The sequence below is a fragment of the Pseudophryne corroboree genome, chromosome 1, assembly GCF_028390025.1.
Source record: "Pseudophryne corroboree isolate aPseCor3 chromosome 1, aPseCor3.hap2, whole genome shotgun sequence".
NCBI lineage: Eukaryota > Metazoa > Chordata > Amphibia > Anura > Myobatrachidae > Pseudophryne > Pseudophryne corroboree.
The window spans coordinates 204,954,395-204,972,136 of NC_086444.1; positions in this window are offsets into that span (position 1 = coordinate 204,954,395).

Sequence of the window (17,742 nt, forward strand, 5' to 3'; positions counted from 1 at the left end):
TAAAAGTCAGCATCCTCTGGTCATTTTTAGAAGTTCAGGCTTCAGTGCTTTTTTCGGCTTGCTAGGCCTCACTCCACATTAGAGCCTAACCTGGAGTACTGACATGACAGGGTCTGATCACCTGACTCTGAGCTATCCAATCCTGTGCCAGCCTGAGACTCCCTGAATCACCTGACTCCAATTACCAAGGACCAAGAGGTATAAGTAGAGAGACCTCTGTTACAGAAGCTGCCAGTTCCTTGTGTCACACAGCTCAGTGTGAGCTTAGTAGCTGAGCTCCCTAAGAGGTAACACTATTACCTTAGTTCCTGTTAACCTCTGCTCTTTTGCTACCCAGCACGGATTACAGTTGTATTTCCAGTTATATCCAGTACCAGCCCGGATTACAGTTGCATTTCCAGTTATATCCGGTACCAGCCAGGATAACAATTGCGTTTCCACTTATACCGGTACCCAGCTCAGATTACAGTTGCATTTCCAGTTATATCCGGTACCAGCCTGGATTACAATTGCGTTTCCAGTTATATCCGGTACCAGCCCGGATCACAGTTGTGTTACCAGTTATATCCGGTACCAACCTAGATTACAGTTGCATTACCAGTTACACCGGTACCAAGCCCAGTTCACAGTGCGATTCCCAGTCTCACCGGTTACCAGCCCGGTTCTCAGTCTCACCTGTAAATAGTCCAGTTCAAGGTCTTCAGCTCTACTCCAAGATCTGTGTAACTCCAGAGAACCTATTTCGTAGTAACTTTGGGTACACAAACACCTACTCCTGTGACAGTTTGTTCTCACTAATACATTCACATCCTGCTATCAACACCAAATCCCAGGTGATCCAGTGGTCAGGATACGGCTCCCTATGCCGAGACCCGGGTTCGACTCCCGGTCAGGGATTGCTTCTTACTAATTCATGTCACTGATTCCCACAGACCAGCCAAATATACACATAGTCCTCCAGTTACCTGCACGGACTTCACATATACACCGGGTTCACAAAACTACAGTCATGACATACCTCAACCACTTAAACATATCCTGCCAACCCCAGTGGGGTTTTACACTTGGCATCACAAACAGGAGTACAGAGTCCAAAGTAGGAAGAACACATCAGGGTGATCATGTCGACCCACAGGAGTAGTCCCAAATCCGCATCAGCCAGGTGGGGATAATGTTCCAAATCCTCCACAGCCAGGAATGGCCCAAGCCAGGCAAGAAGTCCTCCAACAAGCTCAATTGAACCCCTTTAACGGTGCCATATTACTTTGGCGACAACTGGCTACCTACATATTTAGAAGAATCCAAGCATAAAGAATATGATACCCTTAAAGAATTTAGAAAGAAGTTGCGATCCATGTTTTGTTTGTATGCCTTGACAGATGCTCAACAAGTGGACATCCTAATGGGACAATTTAAAGGTTTGGCTCTGAGGGAAGAAGCATCATGGTCCCAGGAGGAAAAGAAAACAGCAGAACAAGTTTTGCAATGTCTAGCAAAGATATTTGAGCTTGACATCATTCCTGAATTAAAAACAATGTTCTATCTGAGGAAGTAGTTACCAAGCGAGACTCTAAGAGACAATGCATTGGGATTGCAAGAGGCCTTGCGAGCTATAAAAGCAGTAGATGAACAAGAAGTGAGAAATGGGAAACACAAAGAGGCCCAGATTCCAGCAGGGAGGCCGGAATGAGAGAAATCACTGATTCAACCCAGGATTTGGTCTGTGTGGCGAAATCAGATGTGTACCCCAAAGTGAAAGGTATGAAGCTTTAGGAAAGTCATGTGTAGAGTTCATCGAAAAGGAACTTGAAGTGACAGTAACTGCAAGAGAAGGTCCAGTCAGAGTTCTGGGGCCTTATCATTATTATCTTATCTCACTTGCACCAGGAAGCAGTTCCCTCCTCCTCAGCCAGCACCATATTCCCAGTGATGTTCGGGAAGATGGCGTGGGTGCATGGTGTGGTATAACAGATATATTATATATTATATTATATATACACCCCATATTAGACAATCAAAAGGTTGACAGGGTTAAAAGATCGACAGGGTCAATAGGTAGACAGGGTTAAAGGTCGACATGAAAATGGTCGACATAAAAAAGGTAGACACCATTTTTTTTTGCATTTTTGGGGTTTGTGTGGATAGTTTTGTCATATGGGGCTGCCAATTGTAGAAAGGCATACCCTCGCTATGCTTCGGGCTCAGTGGCTCGCTGCGCTTGCCGCAAGGTTTATAACCAACTCTATGCTGACATGGATAGAGAAGGTATGAAAAAGTCCAAAAACATGTCAATTTTTTTTTTTTAAACATGTGTCTTCCTTTTTTGAGTTTCAAGGCTTTGACTACCTGTTCATGTAGAGATGGAGACAATACATATTGAACAACATACAGAGGCAATTACTATTATTGTGCTTCATACAGTATGGTATGTTTTTTTCTATCATTATTTATTTCTTTGAGATCAAATCTTGAAAGGCTAATTTTCCCTTGTATATTCTTTAAATTATAGAATTGCTGGAAATTGTATAGGAAGGAACTAGTTGATTTTAAATATCTTGCAGTTCAAAGTAACAGTAGAGAGAGATCTTATGAAGAGATAAATCTACAGTATATTATTTATATGAATGGAGCAAAGCAGAAATGCCATATTAAAGGTACATAGGCATCCTTTGCCAGGTAGGTATTATTGAAAGAAGTAGGAGGAAAAACAAATCTAAGTATCTTATTGAGGGTGGGGATACATTTAATGCACTTTTCTGCACTTTTCCCATGCTTTAAACTTGTGGTAACCCATATACCCCTTTCACACCACGCAATAACCCGGTATCGACCCGGCATATTGCCGGGTCGACACGGGTCAGTGTGTGGTGTGAAAGCACCAAGTCCGAATTCCCGGGTCCCCTGACCCGGTAATTCAACCCGGGTTATAAGCAGTGTTATTCCCGCGTTGAATACCGGGTCAGTGGCTGCATAAACGGATTCCCGGGTCAATGAGAACCAGGACCCATTTACTAGATAGGGAGAGGCGGCGCGGAGATGATCTCATCTCCCAGTGCCACATCCGCCCCCGCCGCCGGCTCTGCCCCCCGCCGCTATGGCAACCTACCTGGCATGTTGCCGTGTCTGGAAGCCAGCAAAAGGGGTAGGAGAGTCTCCAATGCCGAATCCCACCCGGTAAGGACCCGTTTCCAATTCCCGGGTGGGATCTGGCATTGGAGATGTGAAAGGGGTAATAGATTCAGCTTTAAGTGCCATAATCTATGGGTTAACCTAAGGCCTACAGTGTGCATTTTTTTTACGTGGCTTTTTGCTTGCTGCTCCTGAAGAAATATCCATGTTAAGTGCACCCTCTGGGACTTAACGCATGGGGTATTGACTTCACTGGCGTATTTATAATGGGTTCAGTATGTGCGGTGCACATGGGCACCTATTTTTTCAATACTTACCCTTTGGAATCCCACGTCAGCAGCAGCTGCACTGCAGGAATCACCAGGGAAATAGTGCAGCACCATTTTCCCGTTGTTTCGCGCATGTACAGTAAAGAAATCACTGGGAAAATGGATGCCGCGCCATTTTCCAACAGACCTGCGCATGCGTACTAGTCTCTGGGGCAGCACTAGAGTCTCCTAGTGACTCTAGTGACCAGAGCTATGGTGCTGCCGCCTAGAGAGGAGGGGGCCCAGTTGGAGACTGCACATGGGCCTCCTCCTCACTAGATGCACCCCTGCTCAGCTCTCATTTGAATAGATCCATGCAGAACAATTAGCTGTGTGTAAACCTTGTGGTTAATTGAATCTGCGCTATTGTATTAGTGTTTAAGGGGAACATTTACTAAGCAGTAATAAGAGCGGAGAAGTGAGCCAGTTGAGAAGTTGCCCATGGCAACCAATCAGTACTGAAGTAACATCTATAATTTGCATACTATAAAATTATACAGAGCTGCTGATTGGTTGATGGGGTAACTTCTCCACTGGCTCTCTTCTCCGCTCTTATCACTGCTTAGTAAATGTCCCCCTAAGTTTCTACTGAGACCATAGATGTGAATATAGGGTACAGTTTTGAGCACTCTTTGTAAGAAGGACATATAGCAGAGAAACTTGAGAGGAGTGAGAGGGTATTGTATAGTTACATTATAAAGGGACATTTGGGAAAGCCATGTTTGTTTACTTTGAAAAGACAGTAAAGTTTACCTACAGTAATTAAAATGTATCCATAGTCAAACACAGACTATTCTTTTGAGGTTTTTGTACCAAGGAACAAACAGAATGTCATGGAACGCCACAAGACCCATTGCTTATCCTCACCTTCCTCATGCTGCATGCTAACTGTGTTGCAGATGCCATCACCTTTCCTATAGGGGAGGACCCTGTCACTTCATGTGACCACTGACATCACAGAGTAGACTCACGGACTGTTTAAATGAGGCCTCCTTACATAGGGCCTAATTCAGACCTGATCACTGGGCAGCGATTTTTGCTGTCCTGTGATCAGGTAGTCACCGCCTACAGGGGGAGGGTATAGTGTGTGTGCTGGTGTGCGGTCTCTGCACAGCCCAGGACTTACTCACCCGCTGCGATGATCGTGGTCGGAGCTGACATCATGAATTCTCCCACAAAACGCTGGGTCTCTCCTGCGTTTTTCCGGACACTCCCTAGAAACGGTCAGTTGCCACCCACAAACGCCCTCTTCCTGTCAATCTTCTTGCGTTCACCGGTGCGATTGGATTTCTCACACAATCCCGTTGCTGACCGGCGCTCCCTGTCACTGCGGACCGTCACGTCTGCGCATTGCGGTGCACTCGCATGCGCAGTTCAGACCTGATCGTCCGCTGTATGAAAATGCATAGCAGCGATCAGGTCTGAATTACCCCCATAGACTCCACTCCCAGTGGCCCATGTGCACTGAACACCCTGCACCCATAATACATATACCACCTGCTTCAGGTGTGTGAAAGGTGTGTTGTGGGGTGTACTAAATAGATTTATAGAAAGAGAAGGAAGACTGGATTCTTTTTGGGTGCACATATTCCTTATATTTGATTAAAATGTAACCTTTATTTCTACATTGGTTAAAATTATCAACAAACCTCACATTAATATCTCCTGTTAGGCTGGTGTTGTTATTGTAATTACCAATGAGCCCACTTTGGGACTAGCTAGAGCAAAGTATAAAATTGGTGAAAGAAATTAAGTGACGTGTTATAAAGAAAAAAGTTTTGTGTTCATGAATAAAGGAAAGAGATAATTAAAATTGTCTCATGTGTTCTGTCTTTATTCTTTATTTTTTATTTTTTATTTGTTTATTAGGTGGATCAGGACACAATACAATAACATAGCTGTCAAAATCGAGAGACAGACAAACTAGTGCATAAAGTCGGAAAGGACAATATAGACAGTAAAATAAACATGATCCGTTTTAACAATTTTAGGAGATAAGGAAAGAGTGAGAGTGAAAGAAAAGGGAGGAGAGAAAAGAAGAGGAGAGAGTCAAAACAAAGTGGCGGTTAAGAGAGACAAAGTAGGTGGCTAGGTGGCTAGGAGGCTAGGAGAAGAGGAATAGAGAAGGGAGAGGGAGAAAATATAGAAATGGTGGATCCTCGGTGAAAAAGTAAAATAATAATTGGTGTGACCTGAGAACAGGACAGCATGTAAAAGAGCGAACTGGGAGGCTACTCGCTGGAGGGAAATCCATGGGGACCATACGGAATTACATTTCTCTGACGTCCTAGTGGATGCTGGGAACTCCGAAAGGACCATGGGGAATAGCGGCTACGCAGGAGACTGGGCACAACTAAAGAAAGCTTTTAGGTCACCTGGTGTGCACTGGCTCCTCCCACTATGACCCTCCTCCAAGCCTCAGTTAGATTTTATGCCCGGCCGAGGTTGGATGCACACTAGGGGCTCTCCTGAGCTTCTAAAAAGAAAATATATAATTAGGTTTTTATTTTACAGTGAGACCTGCTGGCAACAGGCTCACTGCAGCGAGGGACTAAGGGGAGAAGAAGCGAACCTACCTGCTTGCAGCTAGCTTGGGCTTCTTAGGCTACTGGACACCATTAGCTCCAGAGGGATCGACCGCATGGAACTGGCCTTGGTGTTCGGTCCCGGAGCCGCACCGCCGTCCCCCTTACAGAGCCAGAAGCAAGAAGAGGTCCGGAAAATCGGCGGCAGAAGACATCAGTCTTCACCAAGGTAGCGCACAGCACTGCAGCTGTGCGCCATTGCTCCTCATACACACTTCACACTCCGGTCACTGAGGGTGCAGGGCGCTAGGGGGGGGCGCCCTGAGCAGCAATAAAAACACCTTGGCTGGCAAAAATACCACAATATATAGCCCCAGAGGCTATATATGTGATAATTACCCCTGCCAGAATCCATAAAAAAGCGGGAGAATAGTCCGCGAAAAAAAGGCGGAGCTATCTCCTTCAGCACACTGGCGCCATTTCTCCCTCACAGCTCCGCTGGAAGGAAGCTCCCTGGCTCTCCCCTGCAGTCTACACTACAGAAAAGGGTAAAAAAGAGAGGGGGGGGCACTAAATTTAGGCGCAGTATATATAACAGCAGCTATAGGGGACATAATTCAGTTAGTCCCTGCATTATATAGCGCTCTGGTGTGTGCTGGCATACTCTCACTCTGTCTCCCCAAAGGGCTTTTGTGGGTCCTGTCCTCTGTTAGAGCATTCCCTGTGTGTGTGCGGTGTGTCGGTACGGCTGTGTCGACATGTTTGCTGAGGATAATGATGTGGAGGCGGAGCAGATGCCTATAGAAGGGATGTCACCCCCTGCGGGGCAGACACCTGAGTGGATGGACTTATGGAAGGAATTGCGTGCACGTGTCGACTCCTTACACAAAAAATTTGACGACATGCCAAATGCGGGACAGCCGGCTTCTCAGCTCGTGCCTGTCCAGGCGTCTCAAAGGCCATCGGGGGCTCTAAAACGCCCGCTACCTCAGATGGCAGACGCGGATGTCGACACGGATACTGACACCAGTGTCGACGACGATGAGTCTAGTCTAATGTCCACTAAGGCCATTCGTTGCATGATTGAAGCAATGAAAGAGGTGTTACAAATTTCTGATATAAACCCAGGTACCACTAAAAAGGGTATTATGTTTGGGGAGAAAAAACTACCCGTAATTTTTCCCCCATCAGAAGAATTAAATGAAGTGTGTGAAGAAGCGTGGGCTTTCCCTGATAAAAGATTGGTAATCTCTAAGAAGTTACTAATGGCGTTCCCTTTCCCGCCAGAGGATAGGTCACGTTGGGAGACACCCCCTAGGGTGGATAAAGCGCTCACACGTTTGTCTAAAAAGGTGGCACTACCGTCTCCAGATACGGCCGCCCTCAAGGAACCTGCTGATAGAAAGCAGGAGGCGATCCTGAAGTCTGTATATACACACTCAGGCATTATACTTAGACCAGCTATTGCGTCAGCATGGATGTGCAGTGCTGCCGCTGCGTGGTCAGATTCCCTGTCAGAAAATATTGACACCCTAGACAGGGACACTATTCTGCTAACCATAGAGCATATAAAAGTCTCAGTTTTACACATGAGAGATGCACATAGGGAGATCTGCCGGCTGGCATCTAAAATAAGTGCATTGTCCATTTCTGCTAGGAGAGGCTTATGGACTCGCCAGTGGACAGGGGATGCAGATTCAAAAAGGCACATGGAAGTTTTGCCTTATAAGGGTGAGGAGTTATTTGGGGATGGTCTCTCGGACCTAGTTTCCACAGCAACTGCTGGGAAGTCAGCATTTTTACCCCATGTTCCCTCACAGCCTAAAAAGGCGCCGTTTTATCAGGTACAGTCCTTTCGGACTCAGAAAAACAGGCGTGGAAAAGGCGGGTCCTTTCTGTCCAGAGGCAGAGGTAGGGGAAAAAGGCTGCAACAAACAGCAGGTTCCCAGGAGCAAAAGTCCTCCCCTGCTTCTTCCAAGTCCGCCGCATGACGGTGGGGCTCCACAGGCGGAGCCAGGTACGGTGGGGGGCCGCCTCAAAAATTTCAGCGATCAGTGGGCTCGCTCACAAGTGGATCCCTGGATCCTGCAAATAGTATCTCAAGGGTACAAACTGGAATTCGAGGCGTCTCCACCCCACCGGTTCCTAAAATCTGCCTTGCCGATTACTCCTTCAGACAGGGAGGCTGTGCTAGCGGCAATTCACAAGCTGTATTCCCAGCAGGTGATAATCAAGGTGCCCCTACTTCAACAAGGACGGGGTTACTATTCCACACTGTTTGTGGTACCGAAACCGGACGGTTCGGTGAGACCCATTTTAAATTTGAAATCCTTGAACACATACATAAAAAAATTCAAGTTCAAGATGGAATCGCTCAGGGTGGTTATTGCAAGCCTGGACGAGGGGGATTACATGGTATCCCTGGACATCAAGGATGCTTACCTGCATGTCCCCATTTACTATCCTTACCAGGAGTACCTCAGATTTGTGGTACAGGATTGCCATTACCAATTCCAGACGCTGTCGTTTGGACTCTCCACGGCACCGAGGGTGTTTACCAAGGTAATGGCGGAAATGATGATACTCCTTCGAAGAAAGGGAGTTTTAATTATCCCGTACTTGGACGATCTCCTAATAAAGGCGAGGTCCAAGGAGCAGTTGTTGGTGGGAGTAGCACTATCTCAGGAGGTGCTACACCAGCATGGTTGGATTCTGAATATTCCAAAATCACAGCTGGTTCCGACGACACGTCTACTGTTCCTGGGTATGATTCTGGATACAGTCCAGAAAAAAGTGTTTATCCCGGAGGAGAAAGCCAAGGAGCTGTCATCTCTAGTCAGAGACCTCCTGAAACCAAAACAGGTATCGGTGCATCACTGCACGCGGGTCCTGGGAAAGATGGTGGCTTCTTACGAAGCAATTCCTTTCGGCAGGTTCCATGCCAGAATCTTTCAGTGGGACCTGTTGGACCAATGGTCCGGATCGCATCTTCAGATGCATCGCCTAATAACCCTGTCTCCAAGAACCAGGGTGTCTCTGCTGTGGTGGCTGCAGAGTGCTCATCTTCTAGAGGGCCGCAGATTCGGCATACAGGACTGGGTCCTGGTGACCACGGATGCCAGCCTTCGAGGCTGGGGGGCAGTCACACAGGGAAGAAACTTCCAAGGACTATGGTCGAGTCAGGAGACTTCCCTACACATAAATATTCTGGAACTAAGGGCCATTTACAATGCCCTAAGTCAGGCAAAATCCCTGCTTCTACACCAGCCGGTACTGATCCAGTCAGACAACATCACGGCAGTCGCCCATGTAAATCGACAGGGCGGCACTAGAAGCAGGATGGCAATGGCAGAAGCCACAAGTATTCTCCGATGGGCGGAAAATCACGTACTAGCACTGTCAGCAGTGTTCATTCCGGGAGTGGACAACTGGGAAGCAGACTTTCTCAGCAGGCACGACCTCCACCCGGGAGAGTGGGGACTTCATCCAGAAGTCTTCACGCTGATTGTAGATCGATGGGAACGGCCACAGGTGGACATGATGGCGTCCCGCCTAAACAAAAAACTAGAGAGATATTGCGCCAGGTCAAGGGACCCTCAGGCGATAGCTGTGGACGCTCTAGTGACACCGTGGGTGTACCAGTCAGTTTATGTGTTCCCTCCTCTGCCTCTCATACCAAGGGTACTGAGAATAATAAGAAAACGAGGAGTAAGAACAATACTCGTGGTTCCGGATTGGCCAAGATGAGCGTGGTACCCGGAACTTCAAGAGATGATCTCAGAGGACCCATGGCCTCTGCCGCTCAGACAGGACCTGCTGCAGCAGGGGCCCTGTCTGTTCCAAGACTTACCGCGGCTGTGTTTGACGGCATGGCGGTTGAACGCCGGATCCTGAAGGAAAAGGGCATTCCGGAGGAAGTCATTCCTACGCTGATTAAAGCCAGGAAAGATGTAACTGCAAAGCATTATCACCGCATATGGCGGAAATATGTTGCTTGGTGTGAGGCCAAAAAGGCCCCAACAGAGGAATTTCAACTAGGTCGATTTCTGCATTTCCTACAAGCAGGAGTGACTATGGGCCTGAAATTAGGCTCCATTAAGGTACAGATCTCGGCTCTGTCGATTTTCTTCCAGAAAGAACTAGCTTCACTACCTGAAGTTCAGACGTTTGTGAAAGGAGTGCTGCATATTCAGCCCCCGTTTGTGCCTCCAGTGGCACCTTGGGATCTCAACGTGGTGTTGAGTTTCTTAAAATCACATTGGTTTGAGCCACTTAAAACCGTGGATCTAAAATATCTCACGTGGAAAGTGGTCATGTTATTGGCCTTGGCTTCAGCCAGGCGTGTGTCAGAATTGGCAGCTTTGTCATGTAAAAGCCCTTATCTGATTTTCCATATGGATAGGGCGGAATTGAGGACTCGTCCTCAGTTTCTCCCTAAGGTGGTATCAGCTTTTCATTTGAACCAACCTATTGTGGTGCCTGCGGCTACTAGGGACTTGGAGGATTCCAAGTTACTGGACGTAGTCAGGCCCTTGAAAATTTATGTTTCCTGGACGGCTAGAGTCAGGAAAACTGACTCGCTATTTATCCTGTATGCACCCAACAAACTGGGTGCTCCTGCTTCTAAGCAGACTATTGCTCGCTGGATTTGTAGCACAATTCAGCTGGCGCATTCTGCGGCTGGACTGCCGCATCCTAAATCAGTAAAAGCCCATTCCACAAGGAAGGTGGGCTCATCTTGGGCGGCTGCCCGAGGGGTCTCGGCTTTACAACTTTGCCGAGCTGCTACTTGGTCAGGGGCAAACACGTTTGCAAAATTCTACAAATTTGATACCCTGGCTGAGGAGGACCTTGAGTTCTCTCATTCGGTGCTGCAGAGTCATCCGCATTCTCCCGCCCGTTTGGGAGCTTTTTTATAATCCCCATGGTCCTTTCGGAGTTCCCAGCATCCACTAGGACGTCAGAGAAAATAAGATTTTACTCACCGGTAAATCTATTTCTCGTAGTCCGTAGTGGATGCTGGGCGCCCGTCCCAAGTGCGGATTGTCTGCAATACTTGTACATAGTTATTGTTAACTAAAGGGTTATTGTTGAGCCATCTGTTGAGAGGCTCAGTTGTTTTCATACAGTTAAACTGGGTATAGTATCACGAATTATACGGTGTGATTGGTGTGGCTGGTAGGAGTCTTACCCGGGATTCAAAATCCTTCCTTATTATGTCAGCTCGTCCGGGCACAGTGTCCTAACTGAGGCTTGGAGGAGGGTCATAGTGGGAGGAGCCAGTGCACACCAGGTGACCTAAAAGCTTTCTTTAGTTGTGCCCAGTCTCCTGCGGAGCCGCTATTCCCCATGGTCCTTTCGGAGTTCCCGGCATCCACTACGGACTACGAGAAATAGATTTACCGGTGAGTAAAATCTTATTTTTTTGGAGGAGTTATTAATGATGCTAGTCATGTATTCCATGCGGTACACGTACCAAATACGAGCTAAAATAGAGTGAATGGAGGGAGCATCAGTACGTTTCCAGTCCATTGCAATTTGGCAGGTGGCCGCAGAGACCACATGACGCATCAATTGGTTTTGGTGCCTGGATAAAGTTGGGACATACAATGGTAAAAGAAAAAACTTAGGGTCGTACGGAATGGGCAGTTGTAGTAAAGCCGTTATGTAGGTACTGACATCCTTCCATAGAGTGACTATTTTAGGGCAAGACCACCATATATGTATGAAGGAACCCTCGGTATCACAGCCCCTCCAGCACCTATCGGATTAACCAGGATACATTTTACAAAGTCTAGAGGGGACGTAATACCATCTGTGAAGCGGTTTGTATGTATTCTCTTTAATCTTAATGCAGATAGAACTAGAGGCATCGTTGACCCAGATCTCCGACCACTCGTCTTCAGTGAGGGTAGTATGAAAGTCAGTTTCCCAAGCTGTCTCGTAAGAGGTAGGATGGGGGAAGGGTCCTCAGTAAGTAATGTGTATATGAGAGATATCAGGCCTCTAGTGGAAGAATGTCTAATGCACAATGCCTCGAAAGTAGTCAGAGGTCGTTTGGTAATAATCGGGTGTTTAGTAGAATGAAAGTGTCTGATTTGGAGGAACTGAAAAAAATGTTTAGTGGGAATAGATATATCTTTTTGAATTTGAGAGAATTGGGGAAAATATGCGGTTGTGGAGATATCATTAAGAAACAGTATGCCCCTGTTCTTCCATGGGAGGAACGATGTCTTGTGCATACCCAGAGGAAAAGCAGGGTTATGTAGAAGAGGCACAATCGAAGATGGAGTGGGGGCTAGTCTGTATTTTTTGTGTGCCGAGTCCCATATAGATAAGGAGCGAGATATGATCGGGTGAGAGGCTACAGTTTTGGGTCGGTTAGACCTTGAGATCCACAGAAGGGAGGAGAGAGAAGAGAGCCCCAGGTCAGCTGCCTCAATGTCAGCCCAGACCTTCCGTGCCCCAGGGTTACACCATTGTAGGCGAGAGCCAATTGCGCTGCAATATAATAATGTCTAAAGTCTGGAATATCCAGACCTCTACCAAGACTCGGGCGCTGTAACAGTCGTAGGTGAACTCGGGAGCGCTTGTTAGCCCAAATAAAACTAGAGGATTGAAACCTTAAAAATGTAAAAACATAAGAAGGGACGAAGATTGGGAGTGTTTAGAAAAGATAAAGGAGCCTAGGGAGCACATTCATCTTCACCGAATTAATTCGTCCGATCCATGATATAAACAAAGAAAACCACGAGAGCAGGTCTGATTTGACCTGGTCCAGAACATGGGGGAAGTTAGCCTGAAAGAGTTGGTGATGTCGATAGGTGAGATAGATACCTAGGTATTTAAGTTTACATTTATGCCAGGTGAACAGGAAAGAAACTTCGAGAGTTAGTTTGGTTGGGCCCGGAACATAGAAATCAAGTACTTCGGTTTTGTTGGGATTCATTTTATAACCGGACAATTTGGAATAGAGGTCTATTTCGGTCAAAAGAGGTTGCAGAGATTGGGCCGGCTGTCCCAGGGATATCAGGACATCATCTGAATAGAGCGTAATTTTATGCTCAGTCGGGCCAATTCGTACACCAGCAATGTCCGCATTGGAACATATCCTTGAGGGTTCCATAACTAGGGCAAATATTAAGGGGGAGAGCGGGTAGCCTTGCCTGGTACCATTAGCAATCCCGAAAGGGGAAGAGGTAAAGCGGTTAACTGAAACCATGGCTGAGTGAGAGTGGTACAGCACCTGAACACCCCGGAGGAATCTACCAGTAAAACCCATTCTGTGGAGAACTTGAAAGGCAAAGGACCACGAAAATACGCTCAAATGCCTTCTCGGTGTCCAGAGCTAAAATCAGCGAGGGGAGTTTCTGTACATGGATAGAATGGATTTTATCTATGGCTCTCCTGGTATTATCAGACGCTTGGCCTCCTGGCATAAAGCCCACTTGGTCCGGATGAATTAGGTGGGGAAGATAAGTAGCGAGATGCAGGACTAAGATTTTGGTGTAGATCTTTAGGTCTACGTTGAGTAAAGAGATAGGTGGTCATTCCGAGTTGTTCGCTCACAAGCTGCTTTTAGCAGCTTTGCACACGCTAAGCCGCCGCCTACTGGGAGTGAATCTTAGCTTATCAAAATTGCGAACGAAAGATTAGCAAAATTGCGAATAGACAGTTTCTGAGTAGCTTCAAACTTACTCGGCATCTGCGATCAGTTCAGTGCTTGTCGTTCCTGGTTTGACGTCATAAACACACCCAGCGTTCGCCCAGACACTCCTCCATTTCTCCAGCCACTCCCGCGTTTTTCCCAGAAACGGTAGCGTTTTTTCACACACTCCCATAAAACGGCCTGTTTCCGCCCAGAAACACCCACTTCCTGTCAATCACACTACGATCACCAGAACGAAGAAAAAACCTCGTAATGCCGTGAGTAAAATACCTAACTGCATAGCAAATTTACTTGGCGCAGTCGCAGTGCGAACATTGCGCATGCGCAGTTAGCGGAAAATCGCTGCGATGCAAAGAAAAATACCGAGCGAACAACTCGGAATGACCCCCATAGGCCGGTAATTAGCACATTTCGAGGAGTCTCTATCAGGTTTTGGGATCACTACTATGTCAGCTTGCAGTGTAGCGGGTGCAAATAAGGCACCATTCAGAATGCCATTAAATAGAGAGGTGAGGTGGGGGGCAAGATCGGGTGCAAATGTCTTGTAGTAATGGGCCGTAAAAACATTGGGTCCTGGGGCATCGGAGGGTTGCATTGATTTTATGGCAGATATGGTCTCTTCCTGTGTAATGTCAGCATTCAATGCGGACAATTGGATTTCAGTTATACAAAATAGGGGTGTATCAGACAAGTATGTTTGGACAGCCTCAATGTCGCGTGGGGGAGACACTGGCAGGTTATACAGGGAGTTATAAAAACCTCTAAATTCATCAACCATCACTCTGGAATCGTAGTTTATGTTCACACGTTTTGTGGTGTATTGTTTGTTTATTTGTTTGTTTATTTATTCGCAGTAATTCCACTTTTATAATTAGAATATTTTGCACTTGACATAAATGTATTCATTTATCTAATAAACACAAGAACACTCATAATATCCCATTTATTATACATCACATATAATTTGTCACAATAATTAGAACACATAATGGCACTAAAATAGTCTAAGCTATACTAAAATAAAATAAAATCATCATATATCATGGAATTGATAAATATACACTTATCAGAATATTCATAAAAATAACACTTGTAATATAACCAAGGTCTCAAATTATAAGAGACCTGGGGCCTAATTCAGATCTGTTCGCTCGCTAGCGTTTTTCGCTCCACAGCGATCAGGTAACTACTGCGCATGCGTATGCACCGCAATGCACAGGCGCGCCATACGGTTACAAAGCAGATCGTTGTTGTGCACTGGTTCTAGCGAAGAAACAATTCGCACAGCCGTTCGCAAGGAGATTGACAGGAAGAAGGCGTTTGTGGGTGGCAACTGACCGTTTTCTGGGAGTGGTTGGAAAAACGCAGGCGTGTCAAAGCGTTTGCAGGGCTGGTGTCTGACGTCAATTCCGGGCTTGAATAGGCTGATGTGATCGCATCGGCAGAGTAAGGTCAGAGCTACTCAGAAACTGAACAAGCTGTTTTTGTACAGGGCGGCTGCACATGCGATCGCATACTTGCACAGCTAAAATACACTCCCCTATAGGCGGCGTATATCTGTTCGCATCGCTGCAAAAAATAGCTAGCGAGCGAACAGATCTGAATTAGGCCCCTAATTAATAGCACAATTGATATGTATGGCTGGAAAATAGTCAAAATCAATATGTATGAATTAACACTCAGACATTCATAAACACCATCTATAATGACATAATACAGGTTCCCCACAGCGGCAGCCCAAGTAGCTGGAGGCGGCGTGCCCTGGCCACAGCACGGAAGCGGGAGCAGGCAATGAATGGATTAACGGGGGTCATTCCGAGTTGATTGCTAGCTGCCGTTGTTCGCTGCGTAGCGATCAGTGAAAAAAATGGCTAATTTGCGCATGCGTATGCACCGCAATGCGCACGCGCATTATACAGGTATGAAGTCCTTTGAGGTTTTGCACTGGTTCTAGCGACGATTCCAATTGCACAGCCGAACGCATGGAGATTGACAGGAAGTGGGTGGCAACTGACTGTTTTCTGGGAGTGTTTGGAAAAGGCAGGCGTGGCCGGGCGGGTATCTGACATCATTACCATGTCACTTGTCGCAGCAATCATCGCACAGAATAAGTAACTACAGGGCTGGTCTTGTAGTGCACAAAATGTGTTTGGTGCCGCGCGGCTGCATAGGCATTCGCACTTCTGCAAAGCGAAAATACACTCCCCCGTGGGAGGCAACTATGCGTTTGCACGGCTGCTAAAAGTAGCTAGCGAGCAATCAACTCGGAATGACCCCCAACATTCGGACATCTATAAACACCATCTCTATTGACATAACACAGGTTCCGTACAGCCTAAGCAGCGGGAGACGGTGCGCCCTGACCACAGCAGGGAAGCGGGTGCAGAGAATGCAGTATGAAGTGCCCGGCCAGCGGCGCTAATTGGATTCAACGGACAGGGTTTTCAAACTCCTGGGACACGTCCTGATTGGAGGCAACTCTCATAAACCATCCTCGACTGGTCTAACCACCCTATTTAATCATCACTGACAGCGGGCGCCAGTTACTATAAGCCTTGAGAATGCTTTATACCTGTATAAGCGAAATGCGCATAAGAAACTTATGTGTCCTGTAATAAAGTGCGACTAATGTTTTATGCTCTTCATTTAATCTATAACTGCATACAATAAATGTTAACCATGTGGAGCATCACAACTCCGTAACAGTGAGGGACCAGCAGCCGTATAAATAAGCTTTTGTGAATGAAGTGCTAGTGCTGGTCCTAGTTAGGGACGCCCACCTCTATTCCACTTTTAAACAGCACAAAGGCTGCAATAGATTGAGATCACTGTATAAATGTATAGATGAATTGAAAGGTGTGATAAATAAAATAATCCTGATTAATTATTATGCTATGATATAGGGACGTCTGACTACCTATTGTAAAAAGAAGTAATGAACTAGATCACTGTATGAACACCAATTACTTGTAATGCTATAATATTGGGAATAATAAATCGAACAGAGTGTCTGATCATAATGTTTGGAACATCAGAGCCTGATTGGCGGCTGAATACTGCATTTAAATAAGCAAAAAGTAATTGAACAACTGTATAAAGTGCTGTGTAGTACCGTTATGAGAAAGGCAGTATATGAAGATTAAAAGAGTTTCCCTGTATCTATGGGGTAAATGTATGAAGCAGTGATAAGAGCGGAGAAGTGAGCCAGTGGAGAAGTTTCCCATGGCAACCAATCAGCATTGAAGTAACATTTATTATTTGCATGCTCTAAAATTATACAGAGCGGCTGATTGGCTGCCATGGGAAACTTCTCCACTGTCTCACTTCTGCACTCTTATCACTGCTTCATATACAGTATTTATTTACCCCATTATGTGAAATATAATCTGCACCTAGACATAGACTAGTTCATATTACACAGCATGGATGTTTACTAGAACGACACATCTGGTCTTTATAATAGGATGTAATATATTTTGCACTCAGATATAAATCAGTGTATATCACACAGCACAAACAGCTACTAAAAAGATATCAGCTGGAGAGTATTTTGTATCCATTACTTTGAGACCGTGTAACAATAGGAGCAGCGCTGATAAACTGCACAGAATTTCAAACAGAACCACAAAATATTGAATAAAAGCGGTATATTCTATAAGTAGATATCAGGACTTACATGGTGACAATCAATACATATATAATCTGCAATTTGTTGAAAAACAAACATATACAGCTATTAAAAACAGAATAAAGTATTTATATTAAGAAATAAAGATAGAACACATGACACAATTTAAATGATCTTTTTTCTTTATTCACGAACACAAAACTTTTTTCTTTAGATCACATCACTTAATTTCTTTCACCAATTTTATACTTCGCTCTAGCTAGTCCCATAGTGGGCTAATTGCTAATTACAATAACAACACCAGCCCAGGGGCAGATTGGGAATGAAAACCAACCCGAGAAATTTATGGAAGCAGCCCTAATAGGGGTGGTGTCTGTTAAGGGGATGGAGTCTGTCAAGTGGGCAGAATTACTGCCAGAAGGCCTGACAATGCGCAGGCACAGAAAGTGCACGCCATAGGCACGCAGCAAAATTTTAAGGGTG